We start from the raw sequence: 21,400 nt of genomic DNA on the forward strand, positions 1-21,400 counted from the left end.
GGGCAGCGCAACATGTGTGCATGGCCAAGGGCTAACCTAACAGCGCAGGCTCCGGGACAGATTCAAACAACGCTGAAGAGGGGGCGCACGGCGCCAAGGGGGTAAAAATGATGGCTGTGCTGCGTCACACGACAAAGGAAAGTTCCACCTACCGGACGGTTTAACGCTGTGTGGGGACACATTTCATAAGTGTTTGGTTCAGCATGTGCAAGGAGCATCACGAAAAGAGGCACTTTTTCCCTTTGCATCATTACTGCTGCACAAGGTGGCTCCTTCAGTAACAAACGCCTGGGGGGGGGGGGGTCAGGTTCCCTTACATTTAACTTGTTGTGCCTGCGTGGCGGTCGCAGTACACGTTGCCGTATACACAGCAGGGGAACAGCTGGCGGTGCTGAACCCCACTAACACATTGGCGAGGTGTTTGGCTCTGTGCGTACAGCACTTCTGGACGGCAACTGGCGGTGTTGGAGCCCAGGGACAGGTGGAGGAGGAGGAGGTTGGAGGAGGTAGGAGGGATTGCCACACACACAGCAGGGGAACAGCTGACGTTACTGAACCCCAATAACAGAGGAGGGACTTTTGACTGTGCGTACAGCACTTCTGGACGGCAACTGGCGGTGTTGGAGCCCAGGGACAGGTGGAGGAGGAGGAGGTTGGAGGAGGTTGGAGGAGGTAGGAGGGATTGCCACACACACAGCAGGGGAACAGCTGACGTTACTGAACCCCAATAACAGAGGAGGGACTGTTGACTGTGCGTACAGCACTTCTGGACGGCAACTGGCGGTGTTGGAGCCCAGGGACAGGTGGAGGAGGAGGAGGTTGGAGGAGGTAGGAGGGATTGCCACACACACAGCAGGGGAACAGCTGACGTTACTGAACCCCAATAACAGAGGAGGGACTGTTGACTGTGCGTACAGCACTTCTGGACGGCAACTGGCGGTGTTGGAGCCCAGGGACAGGTGGAGGAGGAGGAGGTTGGAGGAGGTTGGAGGAGGTAGGAGGGATTGCCACACACACAGCAGGGGAACAGCTGACGTTACTGAACCCCAATAACAGAGGAGGGACTGTTGACTGTGCGTACAGCACTTCTGGACGGCAACTGGCGGTGTTGGAGCCCAGGGACAGGTGGAGGAGGAGGAGGTTGGAGGAGGTAGGAGGGATTGCCACACACACAGCAGGGGAACAGCTGACGTTACTGAACCCCAATAACAGAGGAGGGACTGTTGACTGTGCGTACAGCACTTCTGGACGGCAACTGGCGGTGTTGGAGCCCAGGGACAGGTGGAGGAGGAGGAGGTTGGAGGAGGTAGGAGGGATTGCCACACACACAGCAGGGGAACAGCTGACGTTACTGAACCCCAATAACAGAGGAGGGACTGTTGACTGTGCGTACAGCACTTCTGGACGGCAACTGGCGGTGTTGGAGCCCAGGGACAGGTGGAGGAGGAGGAGGTTGGAGGAGGTAGGAGGGATTGCCACACACACAGCAGGGGAACAGCTGACGTTACTGAACCCCAATAACAGAGGAGGGACTGTTGACTGTGCGTACAGCACTTCTGGACGGCAACTGGCGGTGTTGGAGCCCAGGGACAGGTGGAGGAGGAGGAGGTTGGAGGAGGTTGGAGGAGGTAGGAGGGATTGCCACACACACAGCAGGGGAACAGCTGACGTTACTGAACCCCAATAACAGAGGAGGGACTGTTGACTGTGCGTACAGCACTTCTGGACGGCAACTGGCGGTGTTGGAGCCCAGGGACAGGTGGAGGAGGAGGAGGTTGGAGGAGGTAGGAGGGATTGCCACACACACAGCAGGGGAACAGCTGACGTTACTGAACCCCAATAACAGAGGAGGGACTGTTGACTGTGCGTACAGCACTTCTGGACGGCAACTGGCGGTGTTGGAGCCCAGGGACAGGTGGAGGAGGAGGAGGTTGGAGGAGGTAGGAGGGATTGCCACACACACAGCAGGGGAACAGCTGACGTTACTGAACCCCAATAACAGAGGAGGGACTGTTGACTGTGCGTACAGCACTTCTGGACGGCAACTGGCGGTGTTGGAGCCCAGGGACAGGTGGAGGAGGAGGAGGTTGGAGGAGGTAGGAGGGATTGCCACACACACAGCAGGGGAACAGCTGACGTTACTGAACCCCAATAACAGAGGAGGGACTGTTGACTGTGCGTACAGCACTTCTGGACGGCAACTGGCGGTGTTGGAGCCCAGGGACAGGTGGAGGAGGAGGAGGTTGGAGGAGGTTGGAGGAGGTAGGAAGGATTGCCACACACACAGCAGGGGAACAGCTGACGTTACTGAACCCCAATAACAGAGGAGGGACTGTTGACTGTGCGTACAGCACTTCTGGACGGCAACTGGCGGTGTTGGAGCCCAGGGACAGGTGGAGGAGGAGGAGGTTGGAGGAGGTAGGAGGGATTGCCACACACACAGCAGGGGAACAGCTGACGTTACTGAACCCCAATAACAGAGGAGGGACTGTTGACTGTGCGTACAGCACTTCTGGACGGCAACTGGTGGTGTTGGAGCCCAGGGACAGGTGGAGGAGGAGGAGGTTGGAGGAGGTAGGAGGGATTGCCACACACACAGCAGGGGAACAGCTGACGTTACTGAACCCCAATAACAGAGGAGGGACTGTTGACTGTGCGTACAGCACTTCTGGACGGCAACTGGCGGTGTTGGAGCCCAGGGACAGGTGGAGGAGGAGGAGGTTGGAGGAGGTAGGAGGGATTGCCACACACACAGCAGGGGAACAGCTGACGTTAATGAACCCCAATAACAGAGGAGGGACTGTTGACTGTGCGTACAGCACTTCTGGACGGCAACTGGCGGTGTTGGAGCCCAGGGACAGGTGGAGGAGGAGGAGGTTGGAGGAGGTTGGAGGAGGTAGGAGGGATTGCCACACACACAGCAGGGGAACAGCTGACGTTACTGAACCCCAATAACAGAGGAGGGACTGTTGACTGTGCGTACAGCACTTCTGGACGGCAACTGGCGGTGTTGGAGCCCAGGGACAGGTGGAGGAGGAGGAGGTTGGAGGAGGTAGGAGGGATTGCCACACACACAGCAGGGGAACAGCTGACGTTACTGAACCCCAATAACAGAGGAGGGACTGTTGACTGTGCGTACAGCACTTCTGGACGGCAACTGGCGGTGTTGGAGCCCAGGGACAGGTGGAGGAGGAGGAGGTTGGAGGAGGTAGGAGGGATTGCCACACACACAGCAGGGGAACAGCTGACGTTACTGAACCCCAATAACAGAGGAGGGACTGTTGACTGTGCGTACAGCACTTCTGGACGGCAACTGGCGGTGTTGGAGCCCAGGGACAGGTGGAGGAGGAGGAGGTTGGAGGAGGTTGGAGGAGGTAGGAGGGATTGCCACACACACAGCAGGGGAACAGCTGACGTTACTGAACCCCAATAACAGAGGAGGGACTGTTGACTGTGCGTACAGCACTTCTGGACGGCAACTGGCGGTGTTGGAGCCCAGGGACAGGTGGAGGAGGAGGAGGTTGGAGGAGGTTGGAGGAGGTAGGAGGGATTGCCACACACACAGCAGGGGAACAGCTGACGTTACTGAACCCCAATAACAGAGGAGGGACTGTTGACTGTGCGTACAGCACTTCTGGACGGCAACTGGCGGTGTTGGAGCCCAGGGACAGGTGGAGGAGGAGGAGGTTGGAGGAGGTAGGAGGGATTGCCACACACACAGCAGGGGAACAGCTGACGTTACTGAACCCCAATAACAGAGGAGGGACTGTTGACTGTGCGTACAGCACTTCTGGACGGCAACTGGCGGTGTTGGAGCCCAGGGACAGGTGGAGGAGGAGGAGGTTGGAGGAGGTTGGAGGAGGTAGGAGGGATTGCCACACACACAGCAGGGGAACAGCTGACGTTACTGAACCCCAATAACAGAGGAGGGACTGTTGACTGTGCGTACAGCACTTCTGGACGGCAACTGGCGGTGTTGGAGCCCAGGGACAGGTGGAGGAGGAGGAGGTTGGAGGAGGTTGGAGGAGGTAGGAGGGATTGCCACACACACAGCAGGGGAACAGCTGACGTTACTGAACCCCAATAACAGAGGAGGGACTGTTGACTGTGCGTACAGCACTTCTGGACGGCAACTGGCGGTGTTGGAGCCCAGGGACAGGTGGAGGAGGAGGAGGTTGGAGGAGGTAGGAGGGATTGCCACACACACAGCAGGGGAACAGCTGACGTTACTGAACCCCAATAACAGAGGAGGGACTGTTGACTGTGCATACAGCACTTCTGGACGGCAACTGGCGGTGTTGGAGCCCAGGGACAGGTGGAGGAGGAGGAGGTTGGAGGAGGTAGGAGGGATTGCCACACACACAGCAGGGGAACAGCTGACGTTACTGAACCCCAATAACAGAGGAGGGACTGTTGACTGTGCGTACAGCACTTCTGGATGGCAACTGGCGGTGTTGGAGCCCAGGGACAGGTGGAGGAGGAGGAGGTTGGAGGAGGTAGGAGGGATTGCCACACACACAGCAGGGGAACAGCTGACGTTACTGAACCCCAATAACAGAGGAGGGACTGTTGACTGTGCGTACAGCACTTCTGGACGGCAACTGGCGGTGTTGGAGCCCAGGGACAGGTGGAGGAGGAGGAGGTTGGAGGAGGTAGGAGGGATTGCCACACACACAGCAGGGGAACAGCTGACGTTACTGAACCCCAATAACAGAGGAGCGACTGTTGACTGTGCGTACAGCACTTCTGGACGGCAACTAGCGGTGTTGGAGCCCAGGGGCAGGTGGAAAAGCAGAGGAACACAATGTAGGCCGAAGCCTGAGAAAGTCGAAAGGGAACCTTTAACCCCCCCCCCAAGGCGTTTGTAGCTGAAAGAGCCAGCTTGTGCAGCACAAAAGATGCAAAAGGAAAAGGTGGCTCTTTTCATCATGCTCCTTGCAAACACAGAACTAAACACTTTTAAAATGTGTCCCCTGAAGCCGTGAAACCGTCCCGGAGGTGGGACTTTCCTTCGTAATATGACGCAGCACAGCCATCATTACTACCCCCCCGCCGCCGTGCCCCGGCTCCTCAGCGTTGTTTGATTCCGTCCCGGAGCCTGCGCTGTTATGTTATCCCGTGGCCAGGCACACTTAGCGCTGCCCATCTTCTGACATCATTTGGTGTCAGGCTGGCTGCGCCTGTGCGGCCGCGCTGGCCGAGAGCCCGCCTCGCAGTGTCTTCTGATGTAATCCCACTGGGGGCCTGGGATCCATGGCCATGCGCAGTGCATATCCTCGCCTCTCACTCCCCTCCCTACGGCTTCTTTTTCAGACTGTGCGGTGTCACGGCCGTGGCATGCTATTAGGGACCAGCTGACACCGAACAGTCTGAAGAAGCCATAGGGAGATGAGTGAGAGGTGGAGGTTCAGATATGCACTGCGCATGTCCATAGATCCCAGGCCCCCAGTGGGATTAAATCAGAAGACACTGCGAGGCGGGCTCTCGGCCAGCGTGGCCGCACAGGCGCAGCCAGCCTGACACCAAATGATGCCAGAAGACGGGCAGCGCTAAGTGTGCCTGGCCACGGGATAACATAACAGCGCAGGCTCCGGGACGGAATCAAACAACCCTGAGGAGCCGGGGCGCGGCGCCGGGGGGGTAGGAATGACGGCTGTGCTGCGTCATATTACGAAGGAAAGTCCCACCTCCGGGACGGTTTTACGGTATCAGTGGACACATTTTATAAGTGTTAAGTTTTGCGTGTGCAAGGAGCAAAACCAAAATAGCTACCTTTTTCCTTGTGCAGCATTACTGCTGCACAAGGTGGCTCTTTCAGTAACAAACGCCTTGGGGGGGGGGGACAGATTCCCTTACATTTCAGTTGTTGTGTCAGCGTGGCGGTCGCATGACACATTGCCGGCTACACAGCTGGGGATCAGCTGACGTTACTGAAACCCAATAACACTGGGTCGTATGTTTTGACTGTGCAGACGGCACATCTGAGCCTCAACTGGCGGTGTTGGAGCCCAGGAATTTAAGTTCAGGTGGTAGAAAGATGAACACAACAGGAGACCTGGATAACGTATACAGTGACCTAATTATTTAATCAGGAGGAGGAGTGGCAAATTCCTGCGAGATCCAGGCCTTGTTCATTTTCAGGAAAGTAAGCCGGTCAACGTTATCGGAGGATAGTCGCATGCGACGGTCAGTTAGTACACCACCTGCAGCACTAAAGACACGTTCCGATAATACACTGGCCGCAGGGCAAGACAGCACCTCCAATGCATACTGGCTTAGCTCTGGCCATGTATCCAGCTTTGAGACCCAAAACTTGAAAGGGGAAGAGCCGTCTGGGAGTACAGCAAGAGGGCGAGACATGTAGTCTGTCACCATCTGACGGAACCGTTGCCTCCTGCTGACTGGAGCCGTCTGTGATGGTGTAGACTTTTGTGGCGGGCACAGAAAACTGTGCCACAGTTCGGCCATACTGGTCTTGCCTTGGGCAGAGGCACTGCTTCTGCTCCCTCTTTGTGCAGAGCCTCCACCACTGCCTGGACGCACTGAGCTGCTTTGGAATGCACTAGCAGCACTTCTCTCAGTTGGAATGGAGAAGATGATGGAACTGACCAGTGTGTCTTGGTACTCCCGCATTTTTCGCTCCCGGTTCAACGGTGTGATGAGGCTTTCTACGTTGTCCCGGTAGCGAGGATCGAGGAGGGTGAACACCCAATAATCAGACATGTTGAGAATGTGGTCGATGCGGCGGTCGTTTCTCAGGCACTGCAGCATGTAATCCACCATGTGCTGCAGACTGCCAACTGCCCAAGAAACGCTGTCCCCAGCTGGAGGCGTGATCTCTGCCCGCTCGTCATCACCCCACCCTCGCTGTACACACTGAGTACTGGACAATTCGGGAACTCCCTCCTCTGGACGGATGTCTTCCTCCTCCATTGACTCCTCCTCATCCTCCTCACAAACTGTCCCCTGCCTACGCGTTTGTGAGGAACCACGTGGCGCTGACTGTCCAGAAGATGATGGAAGTGGTGAATCCTCATCCTCCACCTCTTCCACAACATCATCCCTTAGCGCTTGCAGTGATTTTTCAAGCAGGCAGATAAGGGGGACAGTCATGCTGACTAGTGCATCATCTGCACTCGCCATCCGCGTGGAATAATCAAAGGGACGCAAAACCTGGCAGACATCCTTCATAGTGGCCCACTCTGTGGTTGTGAAGTCTGTACGGCGCTGACTGCGACTTTTTTGCGCCTGATACAGCTGGTACTCCATTACAGCTTGCTGCTGCTCACACAACCGCTCCAACATATGTAACGTGGAATTCCACCTGGTAGGTAGGTCACATATGATGCGATGTTCCGGCAGGCGGTGTCGGCGCTGCAGAGCCGCAATGCGCGCTTTTGCCGTGCTGGAACGCCGCAAGTGAGCACACTCTAGGCGGACCTTGTGCAGCAGTGCATCAAGATCCGGATAGTCCCTCAAAAAACTCTGCACGACCAAATTGAGCACATGTGCCAGACATGGGATGTGAGTGAGGTTGCCGAGGCCCAGGGCTGCCACCAGATTTCGGCCATTATCACACACTACCATGCCTGGCTGGAGATTCGCTGGCTCAAACCACACATCGCTCTCCTGCTTGATGGCATTCCAGAGCTCCTGCGCTGTGTGGCTACGATTCCCCAAAAAAATTAATTTCAAGACGGCCTGTTGACGTTTGGCCACGGCTGTGCTCATGTCGGTCGTAACAGGTACACGTTCATCACGGGTCCATGTGGAGGTGGACTGTGACGGCTCCTGCAGCGATGATTCTGAGGAACTGGTGTAAGAGGAGGAGTCAATGCGTACAGAATGGATTCCTGCAATCCTTGGAGTGGGCAGGACACGTCCTGCGCCACTCGCACGGTCTGTACCCGGCTCAACGACATTAACCCAATGGGCAGTGAGGGAAAGGTATCGCCCCTGTCCATGTTGACTGGTCCACGCATCGGTGGTGAGGTGGACCTTGCTACTGACGGCGTTCAGTAGCGCGTGTTTTATGTGTCCCTCCACATGCTTGTGCAGGGCAGGGACGGCTTGCCTGCTGAAGTAAAAGCGGCTGGGCACACTGTACTGTGGGACTGCCAATGACATCAAGTCACGGAAGCTGTCAGTCTCCACCAGCCTGAATGACAGCATTTCCAGTGACAGAAGTTTGGCAATGCCTGCAGTCAGAGCCTGTGCTCGTGGGTGGTTTGACGAGAAAGGCCGCCTTTTCTCCCATGCCTGTACTACCGATGGCTGTAGACTGGGCTGGGAGTGTGTGGTTGACTGGGAAAGTGGTGCTGCGGGTGGAATGACAGCGGGTCTCTGGACAACAGGGCCAGAGGTTCTTCCACGGCGATCCTGGGAGGAAGCCGAACCAGCTGCGTGTGAGCTAGAGGAAGAGGCAACACGAGCTGAAGAGGTGGTAGCTGCCGCTGTTGGTTGGCCTAGCTCTTCAGTGTGTTTGTCTAACTCCGCCGGGTGCCTGTTGCGCACATGTTTCCACATGTTGGAGGTATTGAGGTTGGCGACTTTTTGACCTCTTTTGATTTTTTGATGACACACCTTGCATCTGACATAGCAAATGTCATCTGCAACTGTGTCAAAAAAGGACCAGGCACTGCAAGTCTTGGGAGCCCCCCTTTTGACTTTTGGAAGAGACATGCTCCTTACGGGTGCCAAAGCGGAGGCTGCAGGATCCGCAGTCTTCCCCCTCCCTCTCCCTCTTTGGGCCGTACGGGGAATCTCTTCCTCAGAGCTGCTCCCACCACCTTCCTGTCCCTGACGCCAAGATGGGTCAAGGACCTCATCATCTACACTACCCTCTGCCCCCAACTGCTCCTCCTGGGTAGTCTCAGCAGCAGAGCACGCACCAGTAAGTGGCACCTGAGTGTCATCATCAGCTGATGCGGCCTGCGAGGTGGTGACCGGAGCCACTGGCCCACCCGCCTCTTCAGAGGAAGACAGAAAAAGCTGTTGGGCATCACTGCACCCTGCCTCTTCTTCCATTTCTCCAATGCTGCTTGGCTGGCCCCCTGTTTCCAAGCCAAGAGATGATTCAGAGAACAGAAGTAGAGACTGCTCCTGTCCTGGGATCTCTGTCTGCCTGGGCAATTTTGCAGGTGGTGAAGAGACAGATGGCTGCTCTCCAGTGCTCTGTGTCTGAGAGGATGTGGCACTAATGGAAGTTGATGCATTAGCTGCCATCCATCCCACAACGGCTTCAATTTGGTCTTCACGCAGCAGCGGTGTACGGCGCTCGGCGACAAAGCTGCGCATGAACGACTGTTCCCTTGTGAAAGTGGGTGCTGATGACTCACCGGTGCCCGCAGCAGGCACAGAATCCCCACGTCCCCTCCCTGCTCCGCGCCCACGCCCACGCCCACGTGCCTTACTCACTGCCTTCTTCATCTTGGTTGACTGATAAAGATAAGCAGAAAAGTACTAACGGCTTTGTGTACTTATTCCTGAGCAACTCCTCCTAACAGGTATAAGACACACTAATTTTCTAAAGTGTGGACTAGACTTGAATATGAGCTAATGTGGCCTACACAAATGTAAAGTGGTGTAACTGGTGTGTTTGGTGAACTTTATTATTTATTTATTTTTTTGGGGCTGAACTGACAACGGATAGAGCTGCAATCACACGGAGACCGTGCAGACAGCCGTAAACGGCGCTGCAAGGCCCAAAAACCCTCCTCTACTTTATCCTATGTAGTGTTTTTCCACAAATTAGCTGGAGACGGGTGGAAAGACACTAATAGGATTTTTTAAAATAAATTAGCAGCAGACTACACTACTTTGAAAAAAAAGAAAATTGATTTGGCGGTATGACGCAGTGAAAAACCCTGAGCTGCAGACAACCAGGCTACGGCTGCTCACAGACTACAGGGCGAGCTGCAGTCACACGGAGACCGTGCAGACAGCCGTAAACGGCGCTGCAAGGCCCAAAAACCCTCCTCTACTTTATCCTATGTAGTGTTTTTCCACAAATTAGCTGGGGACGGGTGGAAAGACACTAATAGGATTTTTTTAAATAAATTAGCAGCAGACTACACTACTTTGAAAAAAAAGAAAATTGATTTGGCGGTATGACGCAGTGAAAAACCCTGAGCTGGAGACAACCAGGCTATAGCTGCTCACAGATTACAGGGCGAGCTGCAGTCACACGGAGACCGTGCAGACAGCCGTAAACGGCGCTGCAAGGCCCAAAAACCCTCCTCTACTTTATCCTATGTAGTGTTTTTCCACAAATTAGCTGGAGACGGGTGGAAAGACACTAATAGGATTTTTTAAAATAAATTAGCAGCAGACTACACTACTTTGAAAAAAAAGAAAATTGATTTGGCGGTATGACGCAGTGAAAAACCCTGAGCTGGAGACAACCAGGCTATAGCTGCTCACAGATTACAGGGCGAGCTGCAGTCACACGGAGACCGTGCAGACAGCCGTAAACGGCGCTGCAAGGCCCAAAAACCCTCCTCTACTTTATCCTATGTAGTGTTTTTCCACAAATTAGCTGGAGACGGGTGGAAAGACACTAATAGGAATTTTTGGAAAAAATGTGCAGCAGCCTGCACTACTTCAAAAAAAAAAAAAAAAAGGACAGTATGAGGCAATGAACCACCCTCCCTGAACTGAATACAACCAGCTATGGATGGCCTATGTGGCTGCACTCAGACTAGAGAGTGGGCTGCACTCACACACACACACAGAGAGACCTTGCAGATCGCTGTGAAAACAGCGCTACAAGGCAAAAGGAAGGTGAATAGTAGGTGAACACAGCGGTTGCTAAATTAGCCTTTGGAAAGCACAAAGAAGCAAATCGCTATCTCTAAACTGTCCCTCAGTCAGCAAACAGCGTCCTGTCACTAACTGAATTCACAGCAGAGTGATCGCAAAATGGCGCCAGCGACTTTTAAACTGCATCATGACATCATTTCAGCAGCCAATCACAGCCTTGCCAGTAGTTTCATGCCCTCCATGCTAAACAGGATGTGCCCACACTTGGAATCTTTCTCATTGGCTGAATTTCTGAATTTTGAATCATTGAACTTCCGATTCCGGTATCCGATACGCGCCAAGTATCGGAATCCCGGTATCGGAATTCCGATACCGCTAGTATCGGCCGATACCCGATACTTGCGGTATCGGAATGCTCAACACTACTTGTCGCCCAACTTCCTTCAACTTTGCGCAGTGGCAATATCGTAGCCCTTGAGGTCTAACCGAGGCGTGATTATTGCTAATTGAAAACTTTTCCCAATACCCCGCCATGATGACTTGAAATATAGTCAGCATTGGCAATTTTTGCTGGTCTCTCAGGAGGCTTCATCCATGGTATGCAAATGACAGAGTCTTAGCTCCTCCCAGTGTGGAGGAGAATCCTCGCTTCCCACAGCAATGTATTGATGGTTTATGCCTGGAGCAGAAGGAGAAAGTGAGCTGGTCTGGCTGTAATGGGCAAAAATGATGTCTTCCCTGAGCCCTTACACTGTCGACACCTTGAAGCAGTGCTGGAGGGCCAGTGGTCAAATGGATCTCACCATGACTTAAATAAGCTCTTCCTTGGAAGCGGGAATTCCTAGTCGCCCAGCTTCCTTCAACTTTGCGCAGTGGCGATATCGTAGCCCATGAGGTCTAACCGAGGCGTGGTTATTGCTAATTGAAAACTTTTCCCAATACCCCGCCTTGATGACTTGAAATATAGTCAGCATTGGCAAATTTTGCTGGTCTCTCAGGAGGCTTCATCCATGGTATGCAAATGACAGAGTCTTAGCTCCTCCCAGTGTGGAGGAGAATCCTCGCTTCCCACAGCAATGTATTGATGGTTTATGCCTGGAGCAGAAGGAGAAAGTGAGCTGGTCTGGCTGTCATGGGCAAAAATGATGTCTTCCCTGAGCTCTTGCACTGTCGACACCTTGAAGCAGTGCGGGAGGGCCAGTGGTCAAATGGATCTCACCATGACTTAAATAAGCTCTTCCTTGGAAGCGGGAATTCCTAGTCGCCCAACTTCCTTCAACTTTGCGCAGTGGCAATATTGTAGCCCATGAGGTCTGAGGCGTGATTATTGCTAATTGAAAACTTTTCCCAATACCCCGCCATGATGACTTGAAATATAGTCAGCATTGGCAATTTTTGCTGGTCTCTCAGGAGGCTTCATCCATGGTATGCAAATGACAGAGTCTTAGCTCCTCCCAGTGTGGAGGAGAATCCTCACTTCCCACAGCAATGTATTGATGGTTTATGCCTGGAGCAGAAGGAGAAAGTGAGCTGGTCTGGCTGTAATGGGCAAAAATGATGTCTTCCCTGAGCCCTTACACTGTCGACACCTTGAAGCAGTGCGGGAGGGCCAGTGGTCAAATGTATCTCACCATGACTTAAATAAGCTCATCCTTGGAAGCGGGAATTCCTAGTCGCCCAACTTCCTTCAACTTTGCGCAGTGGCAATATAGTAGCCCATGAGGTCTAACCGAGGCGTGATTATTGCTAATTGAAAACTTTTCCCAATACCCCGCCATGATGACTTGAAATATAGTCAGCATTGGCAATTTTTGCTGGTCTCTCAGGAGGCTTCATCCATGGTATGCAAATGACAGAGTCTTAGCTCCTCCCAGTGTGGAGGAGAATTCTCGCTTCCCACAGCAATGTATTGATGGTTTATGCCTGGAGCAGAAGGAGAAAGTGAGCTGGTCTGGCTGTAATGGGCAAAAATGATGTCTTCCCTGAGCCCTTACACTGTCGACACCTTGAAGCAGTGCGGGAGGGCCAGTGGTCAAATGGATCTCACCATGACTTAAATAAGCTCTTCCTTGGAAGCGGGAATTCCTAGTCGCCCAACTTCCTTCAACTTTGCGCAGTGGCAATATCGTAGCCCATGAGTTCTAACCGAGGCGTGATTATTGCTAATTGAAAACTTATCCCAATACCCCGCCATGATGACTTGAAATATAGTCAGCATTGGCAATTTTTGCTGGTCTCTCAGGAGGCTTCATCCATGGTATGCAAATGACAGAGTCTTAGCTCCTCCCAGTGTGGAGGAGAATCCTCGCTTCCCACAGCAATGTATTGATGGTTTATGCCTGGAGCAGAAGGAGAAAGTGAGCTGGTCTGGCTGTAATGGGCAAAAATGATGTCTTCCCTGAGCCCTTACACTGTCGACACCTTGAAGCAGTGCAGGAGGGCCAGTGGTCAAATGGATCTCACCATGACTTAAATAAGCTCTTCCTTGGAAGCGGGAATTCCTAGTCGCCCAACTTCCTTCAACTTTGCGCAGTGGCAATATCGTAGCCCATGAGGTCTAACTGAGGTGTGATTATTGCTAATTGAAAACTTTTCCCAATACCCCGCCATGATGACTTGAAATATAGTCAGCATTGGCAATTTTTGCTGGTCTCTCAGGAGGCTTCATCCATGGTATGCAAATGACAGAGTCTTAGCTCCTCCCAGTGTGGAGGAGAATCCTCACTTCCCACAGCAATGTATTGATGGTTTATGCCTGGAGCAGAAGGAGAAAGTGAGCTGGTCTGGCTGTAATGGGCAAAAATGATGTCTTCCCTGAGCCCTTACACTGTCGACACCTTGAAGCAGTGCGGGAGGGCCAGTGGTCAAATGGATCTCACCATGACTTAAATAAGCTCTTCCTTGGAAGCGGGAATTCCTAGTCGCCCAACTTCCTTCAACTTTGCGCAGTGGCAATATCGTAGCCCATGAGATCTAACCGAGGCGTGATTATTGCTAATTAAAAACTTTTCCCAATACCCCGCCATGATGACTTGAAATATAGTCAGCATTGGCAATTTTTGCTGGTCTCTCAGGAGGCTTCATCCATGGTATGCAAATGACAGAGTCTTAGCTCCTCCCAGTGTGGAGGAGAATCCTCGCTTCCCACAGCAATGGATTGATGGTTTATACCTGGAGCAGAAGGAGAAAGTGAGCTGGTCTGGCTGTAATGGGCAAAAATGATGTCTTCCCTGAGCCCTTACACTGTCGACACCTTGAAGCAGTGCGGGAGGGCCATTGGTCAAATGGATCTCACCATGACTTAAATAAGCTCTTCCTTGGAAGCGGGAATTCCTTGTCGCCCAACTTCCTTCAACTTTGCGCAGTGGCAATATCGTAGCCCTTGAGGTCTAACCGAGGCGTGATTATTGCTAATTGAAAACTTTTCCCAATACCCTGCCATGATGACTTGAAATATAGTCAGCATTGGCAATTTTTGCTGGTCTCTCAGGAGGCTTCATCCATGGTATGCAAATGACAGAGTCTTAGCTCCTCCCAGTGTGGAGGAGAATCCTCGCTTCCCACAGCAATGTATTGATGGTTTATGCCTGGAGCAGAAGGAGAAAGTGAGCTGGTCTGGCTGTAATGGGCAAAAATGATGTCTTCCCTGAGCCCTTACACTGTCGACACCTTGAAGCAGTGCTGGAGGGCCAGTGGTCAAATGGATCTCACCATGACTTAAATAAGCTCTTCCTTGGAAGCGGGAATTCCTAGTCGCCCAGCTTCCTTCAACTTTGCGCAGTGGCGATATCGTAGCCCATGAGGTCTAACCGAGGCGTGATTATTGCTAATTGAAAACTTTTCCCAATACCCCGCCTTGATGACTTGAAATATAGTCAGCATTGGCAAATTTTGCTGGTCTCTCAGGAGGCTTCATCCATGGTATGCAAATGACAGAGTCTTAGCTCCTCCCAGTGTGGAGGAGAATCCTCGCTTCCCACAGCAATGTATTGATGGTTTATGCCTGGAGCAGAAGGAGAAAATGAGCTGGTCTGGCTGTAATGGGCAAAAATGATGTCTTCCCTGAGCCCTTACACTGTCGACACCTTGAAGCAGTGCGGGAGGGCCAGTGGTCAAATGGATCTCACCATGACTTAAATAAGCTCTTCCTTGGAAGCGGGAATTCCTAGTCGCCCAACTTCCTTCAACTTTGCGCAGTGGCAATATTGTAGCCCATGAGGTCTAACTGAGGCGTGATTATTGCTAATTGAAAACTTTTCCCAATACCCCGCCATGATGACTTGAAATATAGTCAGCATTGGCAATTTTTGCTGGTCTCTCAGGAGGCTTCATCCATGGTATGCAAATGACAGAGTCTTAGCTCCTCCCAGTGTGGAGGAGAATCCTCACTTCCCACAGCAATGTATTGATGGTTTATGCCTGGAGCAGAAGGAGAAAGTGAGCTGGTCTGGCTGTAATGGGCAAAAATGATGTCTTCCCTGAGCCCTTACACTGTCGACACCTTGAAGCAGTGCGGGAGGGCCAGTGGTCAAATGGATCTCACCATGACTTAAATAAGCTCTTCCTTGGAAGCGGGAATTCCTAGTCGCCCAACTTCCTTCAACTTTGCGCAGTGGCAATATCGTAGCCCATGAGGTCTAACCGAGGCGTGATTATTGCTAATTGAAAACTTTTCCCAATACCCCGCCATGATGACTTGAAATATAGTCAGCATTGGCAATTTTTGCTGGTCTCTCAGGAGGCTTCATCCATGGTATGCAAATGACAGAGTCTTAGCTCCTCCCAGTGTGGAGGAGAATCCTCGCTTCCCACAGCAATGTATTGATGGTTTATGCCTGGAGCAGAAGGAGAAAGTGAGCTGGTCTGGCTGTAATGGGCAAAAATGATGTCTTCCCTGAGCCCTTACACTGTCGACAACTTGAAGCAGTGCGGGAGGGCCAGTGGTCAAATGGATCTCACCATGACTTAAATAAGCTCTTCCTTGGAAGCGGGAATTCCTAGTCGCCCAACTTCCTTCAACTTTGCGCAGTGGCAATATCGTAGCCCATGAGGTCTAACTGAGGCGTGATTATTGCTAATTGAAAACTTTTCCCAATACCCCGCCATGATGACTTGAAATATAGTCAGCATTGGCAATTTTTGCTGGTCTCTCAGGAGGCTTCATCCATGGTATGCAAATGACAGAGTCTTAGCTCCTCCCAGTGTGGAGGAGAATCCTCACTTCCCACAGCAATGTATTGATGGTTTATGCCTGGAGCAGAAGGAGAAAGTGAGCTGGTCTGGCTGTAATGGGCAAAAATGATGTCTTCCCTGAGCCCTTACACTGTCGACACCTTGAAGCAGTGCGGGAGGGCCAGTGGTCAAATGGATCTCACCATGACTTAAATAAGCTCTTCCTTGGAAGCGGGAATTCCTAGTCGCCCAACTTCCTTCAACTTTGCGCAGTGGCAATATCGTAGCCCATGAGGTCTAACCGAGGCGTGATTATTGCTAATTGAAAACTTTTCCCAATACCCCGCCATGATGACTTGAAATATAGTCAGCATTGGCAATTTTTGCTGGTCTCTCAGGAGGCTTCATCCATGGTATGCAAATGACAGAGTCTTAGCTCCTCCCAGTGTGGAGGAGAATCCTCGCTTCCCACAGCAATGTATTGATGGTTTATGCCTGGAGCAGAAGGAGAAAGTGAGCTGGTCTGGCTGTAATGGGCAAAAATGATGTCTTCCCTGAGCCCTTACACTGTCGACACCTTGAAGCAGTGCGGGAGGGCCAGTGGTCAAATGGATCTCACCATGACTTAAATAAGCTCTTCCTTGGAAGCGGGAATTCCTAGTCGCCCAACTTCCTTCAACTTTGCGCAGTGGCAATATCGTAGCCCATGAGGTCTAACCGAGGCGTGATTATTGCTAATTGAAATCTTTTCCCAATACCCCGCCATGATGACTTGAAATATAGTCAGCATTGGCAATTTTTGCTGGTCTCTCAGGAGGCTTCATCCATGGTATGCAAATGACAGAGTCTTAGCTCCTCCCAGTGTGGAGGAGAATCCTCGCTTCCCACAGCAATGTATTGATGGTTTATGCCTGGAGCAGAAGGAAAAAGTGAGCTGGTCTGGCTGTAATGGGCAAAAATGATGTCTTCCCTGAGCCCTTACACTGTCGACACCTTGAAGCAGTGCGGGAGGGCCAGTGGTCAAATGGGTCTCACCATGACTTAAATAAGCTCTTCCTTGGAAGCGGGAATTCCTAGTCGCCCAACTTCCTTCAATTTTGCGCAGTGGCAATATCGTAGCCCATGAGGTCTAACCGAGGCGTGATTATTGCTAATTGAAAACTTTTCCCAATACCCCGCCATGATGACTTGAAATATAGTCAGCATTGGCAATTTTTGCTGGTCTCTCAGGAGGCTTCATCCATGGTATGCAAATGACAGAGTCTTAGCTCCTCCCAGTGTGGAGGAGAATTCTTGCTTCCCACAGCAATGTATTGATGGTTTATGCCTGGAGCAGAAGGAGAAAGTGAGCTGGTCTGGCTGTAATGGGCAAAAATGATGTCTTCACTGAGCCCTTACACTGTCGACACCTTGAAGCAGTGCGGGAGGGCCAGTGGTCAAATGGATCTCACCATGACTTAAATAAGCTCTTCCTTGGCAGCGGGAATTCCTAGTCGCCCAACTTCCTTCAACTTTGCGCAGTGGTAATATCGTAGCCCATGAGATCTAACCGAGGCATGATTATTGCTAATTGAAAACTTTTCCCAATACCCCGCCATGATGACTTGAAATATAGTCAGCATTGGCAATTTTTGCTGTTCTCGCAGGAGGCTTCATCCATGGTATGCAAATGACAGAGTGTTAGCTCCTCCCAGTGTGGTTCCTCGCTTCCCACAGCAATGTATTGATGGTTTATGCCTGGAGCAGAAGGAGAAAGTGAGCTGGTCTGGCTGTAATGGGCAAAAATGATGTCTTCCCTGAGCCCTTACACTGTCGACACCTTGAAGCAGTGCAGGAGGGCCAGTGGTCAAATGGATCTCACCATGACTTAAATAAGCTCTTCCTTGGAAGCGGGAATTCCTAGTCGCCCAATTTCCTTCAACTTTGCGCAGTGGCAATATCGTAGCCCATGAGGTCTAACCGAGGCGTGATTATTGCTAATTGAAAACTTTTCCCAATACCCCGCCTTGATGACTTGAAATATAGTCAGCATTGGCAAATTTTGCTGGTCTCTCAGGAGGCTTCATCCATGGTATGCAAATGACAGAGTCTTAGCTCCTCCCAGTGTGGAGGAGAATCCTCGCTTCCCACAGCAATGTATTGATGGTTTATGCCTGGAGCAGAAGGAGAAAGTGAGCTGGTCTGGCTGTAATGGGCAAAAATGATGTCTTCCCTGAGCCCTTACACTGTCGACACCTTGAAGCAGTGCGGGAGGGCCAGTGGTCAAATGGATCTCACCATGACTTAAATAAGCTCTTCCTTGGAAGCGGGAATTCCTAGTCGCCCAACTTCCTTCAACTTTGCGCAGTGGCAATATCGTAGCCCATGAGGTCTAACCGAGGCGTGATTATTGCTAATTGAAAACTTTTCCCAATACCCCGCCATGATGACTTGAAATATAGTCAGCATTGGCAATTTTTGCTGGTCTCTCAGGAGGCTTCATCCATGGTATGCAAATGACAGAGTCTTAGCTCCTCCCAGTGTGGAGGAGAATCCTCGCTTCCCACAGCAATGTATTGATGGTTTATGCCTGGAGCAGAAGGAGAAAGTGAGCTGGTCTGGCTGTAATGGGCAAAAATGATGTCTTCCCTGAGCCCTTACACTGTCGACACCTTGAAGCAGTGCGGGAGGGCCAGTGGTCAAATGGATCTCACCATGACTTAAATAAGCTCTTCCTTGGAAGCTGGAATTCATAGTCGCCCATTTCTTCAACTTTGCGCAGTGGCAATATCGTAGCCCATGAGGTCTAACCGAGGCGTGATTATTGCTAATTGAAAACTTTTCCCAATACCCCGCCATGATGACTTGAAATATAGTCAGCATTGGCAATTTTTGCTGGTCTCTCAGGAGGCTTCATCCATGGTATGCAAAAGACAGAGTCTTAGCTCCTCCCAGTGTGGAGGAGAATCCTCACTTCCCACAGCAATGTATTGATGGTTTATGCCTGGAGCAGAAGGAGAAAGTGAGCTGGTCTGGCTGTAATGGGCAAAAATGATGTCTTCCCTGAGCCCTTACACTGTCGACACCTTGAAGCAGTGCGGGAGGGCCAGTGGTCAAATGGATCTCACCATGACTTAAATAAGCTCTTCCTTGGAAGCGGGAATTCCTAGTCGCCCAACTTCCTTCAACTTTGCGCAGTGGCAATATCGTAGCCCATGAGGTCTAACCGAGGCGTGATTATTGCTAATTGAAATCTTTTCCCAATACCCCGCCATGATGACTTGAAATATAGTCAGCATTGGCAATTTTTGCTGGTCTCTCAGGAGGCTTCATCCATGGTATGCAAATGACAGAGTCTTAGCTCCTCCCAGTGTGGAGGAGAATCCTCGCTTCCCACAGCAATGTATTGATGGTTTATGCCTGGAGCAGAAGGAAAAAGTGAGCTGGTCTGGCTGTAATGGGCAAAAATGATGTCTTCCCTGAGCCCTTACACTGTCGACACCTTGAAGCAGTGCGGGAGGGCCAGTGGTCAAATGGGTCTCACCATGACTTAAATAAGCTCTTCCTTGGAAGCGGGAATTCCTAGTCGCCCAACTTCCTTCAATTTTGCGCAGTGGCAATATCGTAGCCCATGAGGTCTAACCGAGGCGTGATTATTGCTAATTGAAAACTTTTCCCAATACCCCGCCATGATGACTTGAAATATAGTCAGCATTGGCAATTTTTTCTGGTCTCTCAGGAGGCTTCATCCATGGTATGCAAATGACAGAGTCTTAGCTCCTCCCAGTGTGGAGGAGAATCCTTGCTTCCCACAGCAATGTATTGATGGTTTATGCCTGGAGCAGAAGGAGAAAGTGAGCTGGTCTGGCTGTAATGGGCAAAAATGATGTCTTCCCTGAGCCCTTACACTGTCGACACCTTGAAGCAGTGCGGGAGGGCCAGTGGTCAAATGGATCTCACCATGACTTAAATAAGCTCTTCCTTGGCAGCGGGAATTCCTAGTCGCCCAACTTCCTTCAACTTTGCGCAGTGGTAATATCGTAGCCCATGAGATCTAACCGAGGCATGATTATTGCTAATTGAAAACTTTTCCCAATACCCCGCCATGATGACTTGAAATATAGTCAGAATTGGCAATTTTTGCTGGTCTCTCAGAAGGCTTCATCCATGGTATGCAAATGACAGAGTCTTAGCTCCTCCCAGTGTGGAGGAGAATCCTCGCTTCCCACAGCAATGTATTGATGGTTTATGCCTGGAGCAGAAGGAGAAAGTGAGCTGGTCTGGCTGTAATGGGCAAAAATGATGTCTTCCCTGAGCCCTTACACTGTCGACACCTTGAAGCAGTGCGGGGGGAGGCAGTGGTCAAATGGATCTCACCATGACTTAAATAAGCTCTTCCTTGGAAGCGGGAATTCCTAGTTGCCCAACTTCCTTCAACTTTACGCAGTGGCAATATCGTAGCCCATGAGGTCTAACCGAGGCGTGATTATTGCTAATTGAAAACTTTTCCCAATACCCCACCTTGATGACTTGAAATATAGTCAGCATTGGCAATTTTTGCTGGTCTCTCAGGAGGCTTCATCCATGGTATGCAAATGACAGAGTCTTAGCTCCTCCCAGTGTGGAGGAGAATCCTCGCTTCCCACAGCAATGTATTGATGGTTTATGCCTGGAGCAGAAGGAGAAAGTGTGCTGGTCTGGCTGTAATGGGCAAAAATGATGTCTTCCCTGAGCCCTTACACTGTCGACACCTTGAAGCAGTGCGGGAGGGCCAGTGGTCAAATGGATCTCACCATGACTTAAATAAGCTCTTCCTTGGAAGCGGGAATTCCTAGTCGCCCAACTTCCTTCAACTTTGCGCAGTGGCAATATCGTAGCCCATGAGGTCTAACCGAGGCGTGATTATTGCTAATTGAAAACTTTTTCCAATACCCCGCCATGATGTCTTGAAATATAGTCAGCATTGGCAATTTTTGCTGGTCTCTCAGGAGGCTTCATCCATGGTATGCAAATGACAGAGTTTTAGCTCCTCCCAGTGTGGAGGAGAATCCTCGCTTCCAACAGCAATGTATTGATGGTTTATGCCTGGAGCAGAAGGAGAAAGTGAGCTGGTCTGGCTGTAATGGGCAAAAATGATGTCTTCCCTGAGCCCTTACACTGTCGACACCTTGAAGCAGTGCGGGAGGGCCAGTGGTCAAATGGATCTCACCATGACTTAAATAAGCTCTTCCTCGGAAGCTGGAATTCCTAGTCGCCCATTTCTTCAACTTTGCGCAGTGGCAATATCGTAGCCCATGAGGTCTAACCGAGGCGTGATTATTGCTAATTGAAAACTTTTCCCAATACCCCGCCATGATGACTTGAAATATAGTCAGCATTGGCAATTTTTGCTGGTCTCTCAAGAGGCTTCATCCATGGTATGCAAAAGACAGAGTCTTAGCTCCTCCCAGTGTGGAGGAGAATCCTCACTTCCCACAGCAATGTATTG

The 21,400-nt window shown here is 51.3% G+C and overlaps 25 non-coding genes across 25 annotated transcripts; all 25 read left to right on the forward strand.

The window, feature by feature from the left end:
* Positions 1-11,206: 11,206 nt before the first annotated feature.
* On the forward strand, positions 11,207-11,347 carry LOC143777602 (U4 spliceosomal RNA). Its single transcript, XR_013216323.1, has one exon. It is a non-coding gene; the product is annotated as a U4 spliceosomal RNA (small nuclear RNA).
* A 275-nt stretch (positions 11,348-11,622) lies between these two features.
* On the forward strand, positions 11,623-11,763 carry LOC143777221 (U4 spliceosomal RNA). Its single transcript, XR_013216031.1, has one exon. It is a non-coding gene; the product is annotated as a U4 spliceosomal RNA (small nuclear RNA).
* Positions 11,764-12,038: 275 nt separating this feature from the next.
* LOC143777240 (U4 spliceosomal RNA) lies at positions 12,039-12,175 on the forward strand. The gene has a single exon (XR_013216044.1). It is a non-coding gene; the product is annotated as a U4 spliceosomal RNA (small nuclear RNA).
* A 275-nt stretch (positions 12,176-12,450) lies between these two features.
* Positions 12,451-12,591, forward strand: LOC143777754 (U4 spliceosomal RNA). The gene has a single exon (XR_013216456.1). It is a non-coding gene; the product is annotated as a U4 spliceosomal RNA (small nuclear RNA).
* Positions 12,592-12,866: 275 nt separating this feature from the next.
* LOC143777201 (U4 spliceosomal RNA) lies at positions 12,867-13,007 on the forward strand. The gene has a single exon (XR_013216013.1). It is a non-coding gene; the product is annotated as a U4 spliceosomal RNA (small nuclear RNA).
* A 275-nt stretch (positions 13,008-13,282) lies between these two features.
* Positions 13,283-13,423, forward strand: LOC143777752 (U4 spliceosomal RNA). The gene has a single exon (XR_013216455.1). It is a non-coding gene; the product is annotated as a U4 spliceosomal RNA (small nuclear RNA).
* A 275-nt stretch (positions 13,424-13,698) lies between these two features.
* Positions 13,699-13,839, forward strand: LOC143777216 (U4 spliceosomal RNA). Its single transcript, XR_013216026.1, has one exon. It is a non-coding gene; the product is annotated as a U4 spliceosomal RNA (small nuclear RNA).
* Positions 13,840-14,114: 275 nt separating this feature from the next.
* On the forward strand, positions 14,115-14,255 carry LOC143777721 (U4 spliceosomal RNA). The gene has a single exon (XR_013216427.1). It is a non-coding gene; the product is annotated as a U4 spliceosomal RNA (small nuclear RNA).
* A 275-nt stretch (positions 14,256-14,530) lies between these two features.
* On the forward strand, positions 14,531-14,671 carry LOC143777179 (U4 spliceosomal RNA). Its single transcript, XR_013215993.1, has one exon. It is a non-coding gene; the product is annotated as a U4 spliceosomal RNA (small nuclear RNA).
* A 275-nt stretch (positions 14,672-14,946) lies between these two features.
* On the forward strand, positions 14,947-15,087 carry LOC143777751 (U4 spliceosomal RNA). The gene has a single exon (XR_013216454.1). It is a non-coding gene; the product is annotated as a U4 spliceosomal RNA (small nuclear RNA).
* A 275-nt stretch (positions 15,088-15,362) lies between these two features.
* LOC143777452 (U4 spliceosomal RNA) lies at positions 15,363-15,503 on the forward strand. The gene has a single exon (XR_013216185.1). It is a non-coding gene; the product is annotated as a U4 spliceosomal RNA (small nuclear RNA).
* Positions 15,504-15,778: 275 nt separating this feature from the next.
* LOC143777675 (U4 spliceosomal RNA) lies at positions 15,779-15,919 on the forward strand. The gene has a single exon (XR_013216387.1). It is a non-coding gene; the product is annotated as a U4 spliceosomal RNA (small nuclear RNA).
* Positions 15,920-16,194: 275 nt separating this feature from the next.
* Positions 16,195-16,335, forward strand: LOC143777453 (U4 spliceosomal RNA). Its single transcript, XR_013216186.1, has one exon. It is a non-coding gene; the product is annotated as a U4 spliceosomal RNA (small nuclear RNA).
* A 275-nt stretch (positions 16,336-16,610) lies between these two features.
* On the forward strand, positions 16,611-16,751 carry LOC143777682 (U4 spliceosomal RNA). Its single transcript, XR_013216392.1, has one exon. It is a non-coding gene; the product is annotated as a U4 spliceosomal RNA (small nuclear RNA).
* A 275-nt stretch (positions 16,752-17,026) lies between these two features.
* Positions 17,027-17,167, forward strand: LOC143777639 (U4 spliceosomal RNA). Its single transcript, XR_013216356.1, has one exon. It is a non-coding gene; the product is annotated as a U4 spliceosomal RNA (small nuclear RNA).
* A 275-nt stretch (positions 17,168-17,442) lies between these two features.
* LOC143777198 (U4 spliceosomal RNA) lies at positions 17,443-17,583 on the forward strand. Its single transcript, XR_013216010.1, has one exon. It is a non-coding gene; the product is annotated as a U4 spliceosomal RNA (small nuclear RNA).
* A 269-nt stretch (positions 17,584-17,852) lies between these two features.
* On the forward strand, positions 17,853-17,993 carry LOC143777758 (U4 spliceosomal RNA). Its single transcript, XR_013216460.1, has one exon. It is a non-coding gene; the product is annotated as a U4 spliceosomal RNA (small nuclear RNA).
* A 275-nt stretch (positions 17,994-18,268) lies between these two features.
* Positions 18,269-18,409, forward strand: LOC143777454 (U4 spliceosomal RNA). Its single transcript, XR_013216187.1, has one exon. It is a non-coding gene; the product is annotated as a U4 spliceosomal RNA (small nuclear RNA).
* A 273-nt stretch (positions 18,410-18,682) lies between these two features.
* Positions 18,683-18,823, forward strand: LOC143777455 (U4 spliceosomal RNA). Its single transcript, XR_013216188.1, has one exon. It is a non-coding gene; the product is annotated as a U4 spliceosomal RNA (small nuclear RNA).
* A 275-nt stretch (positions 18,824-19,098) lies between these two features.
* On the forward strand, positions 19,099-19,239 carry LOC143777683 (U4 spliceosomal RNA). Its single transcript, XR_013216393.1, has one exon. It is a non-coding gene; the product is annotated as a U4 spliceosomal RNA (small nuclear RNA).
* A 275-nt stretch (positions 19,240-19,514) lies between these two features.
* LOC143777770 (U4 spliceosomal RNA) lies at positions 19,515-19,655 on the forward strand. Its single transcript, XR_013216470.1, has one exon. It is a non-coding gene; the product is annotated as a U4 spliceosomal RNA (small nuclear RNA).
* A 275-nt stretch (positions 19,656-19,930) lies between these two features.
* On the forward strand, positions 19,931-20,071 carry LOC143777234 (U4 spliceosomal RNA). Its single transcript, XR_013216039.1, has one exon. It is a non-coding gene; the product is annotated as a U4 spliceosomal RNA (small nuclear RNA).
* A 276-nt stretch (positions 20,072-20,347) lies between these two features.
* On the forward strand, positions 20,348-20,488 carry LOC143777196 (U4 spliceosomal RNA). The gene has a single exon (XR_013216008.1). It is a non-coding gene; the product is annotated as a U4 spliceosomal RNA (small nuclear RNA).
* A 275-nt stretch (positions 20,489-20,763) lies between these two features.
* Positions 20,764-20,904, forward strand: LOC143777679 (U4 spliceosomal RNA). Its single transcript, XR_013216390.1, has one exon. It is a non-coding gene; the product is annotated as a U4 spliceosomal RNA (small nuclear RNA).
* Positions 20,905-21,177: 273 nt separating this feature from the next.
* LOC143777421 (U4 spliceosomal RNA) lies at positions 21,178-21,318 on the forward strand. Its single transcript, XR_013216155.1, has one exon. It is a non-coding gene; the product is annotated as a U4 spliceosomal RNA (small nuclear RNA).
* Positions 21,319-21,400: the final 82 nt, after the last annotated feature.

The sequence above is a fragment of the Ranitomeya variabilis genome, chromosome 5 (genome assembly GCF_051348905.1).
Source record: "Ranitomeya variabilis isolate aRanVar5 chromosome 5, aRanVar5.hap1, whole genome shotgun sequence".
NCBI lineage: Eukaryota > Metazoa > Chordata > Amphibia > Anura > Dendrobatidae > Ranitomeya > Ranitomeya variabilis.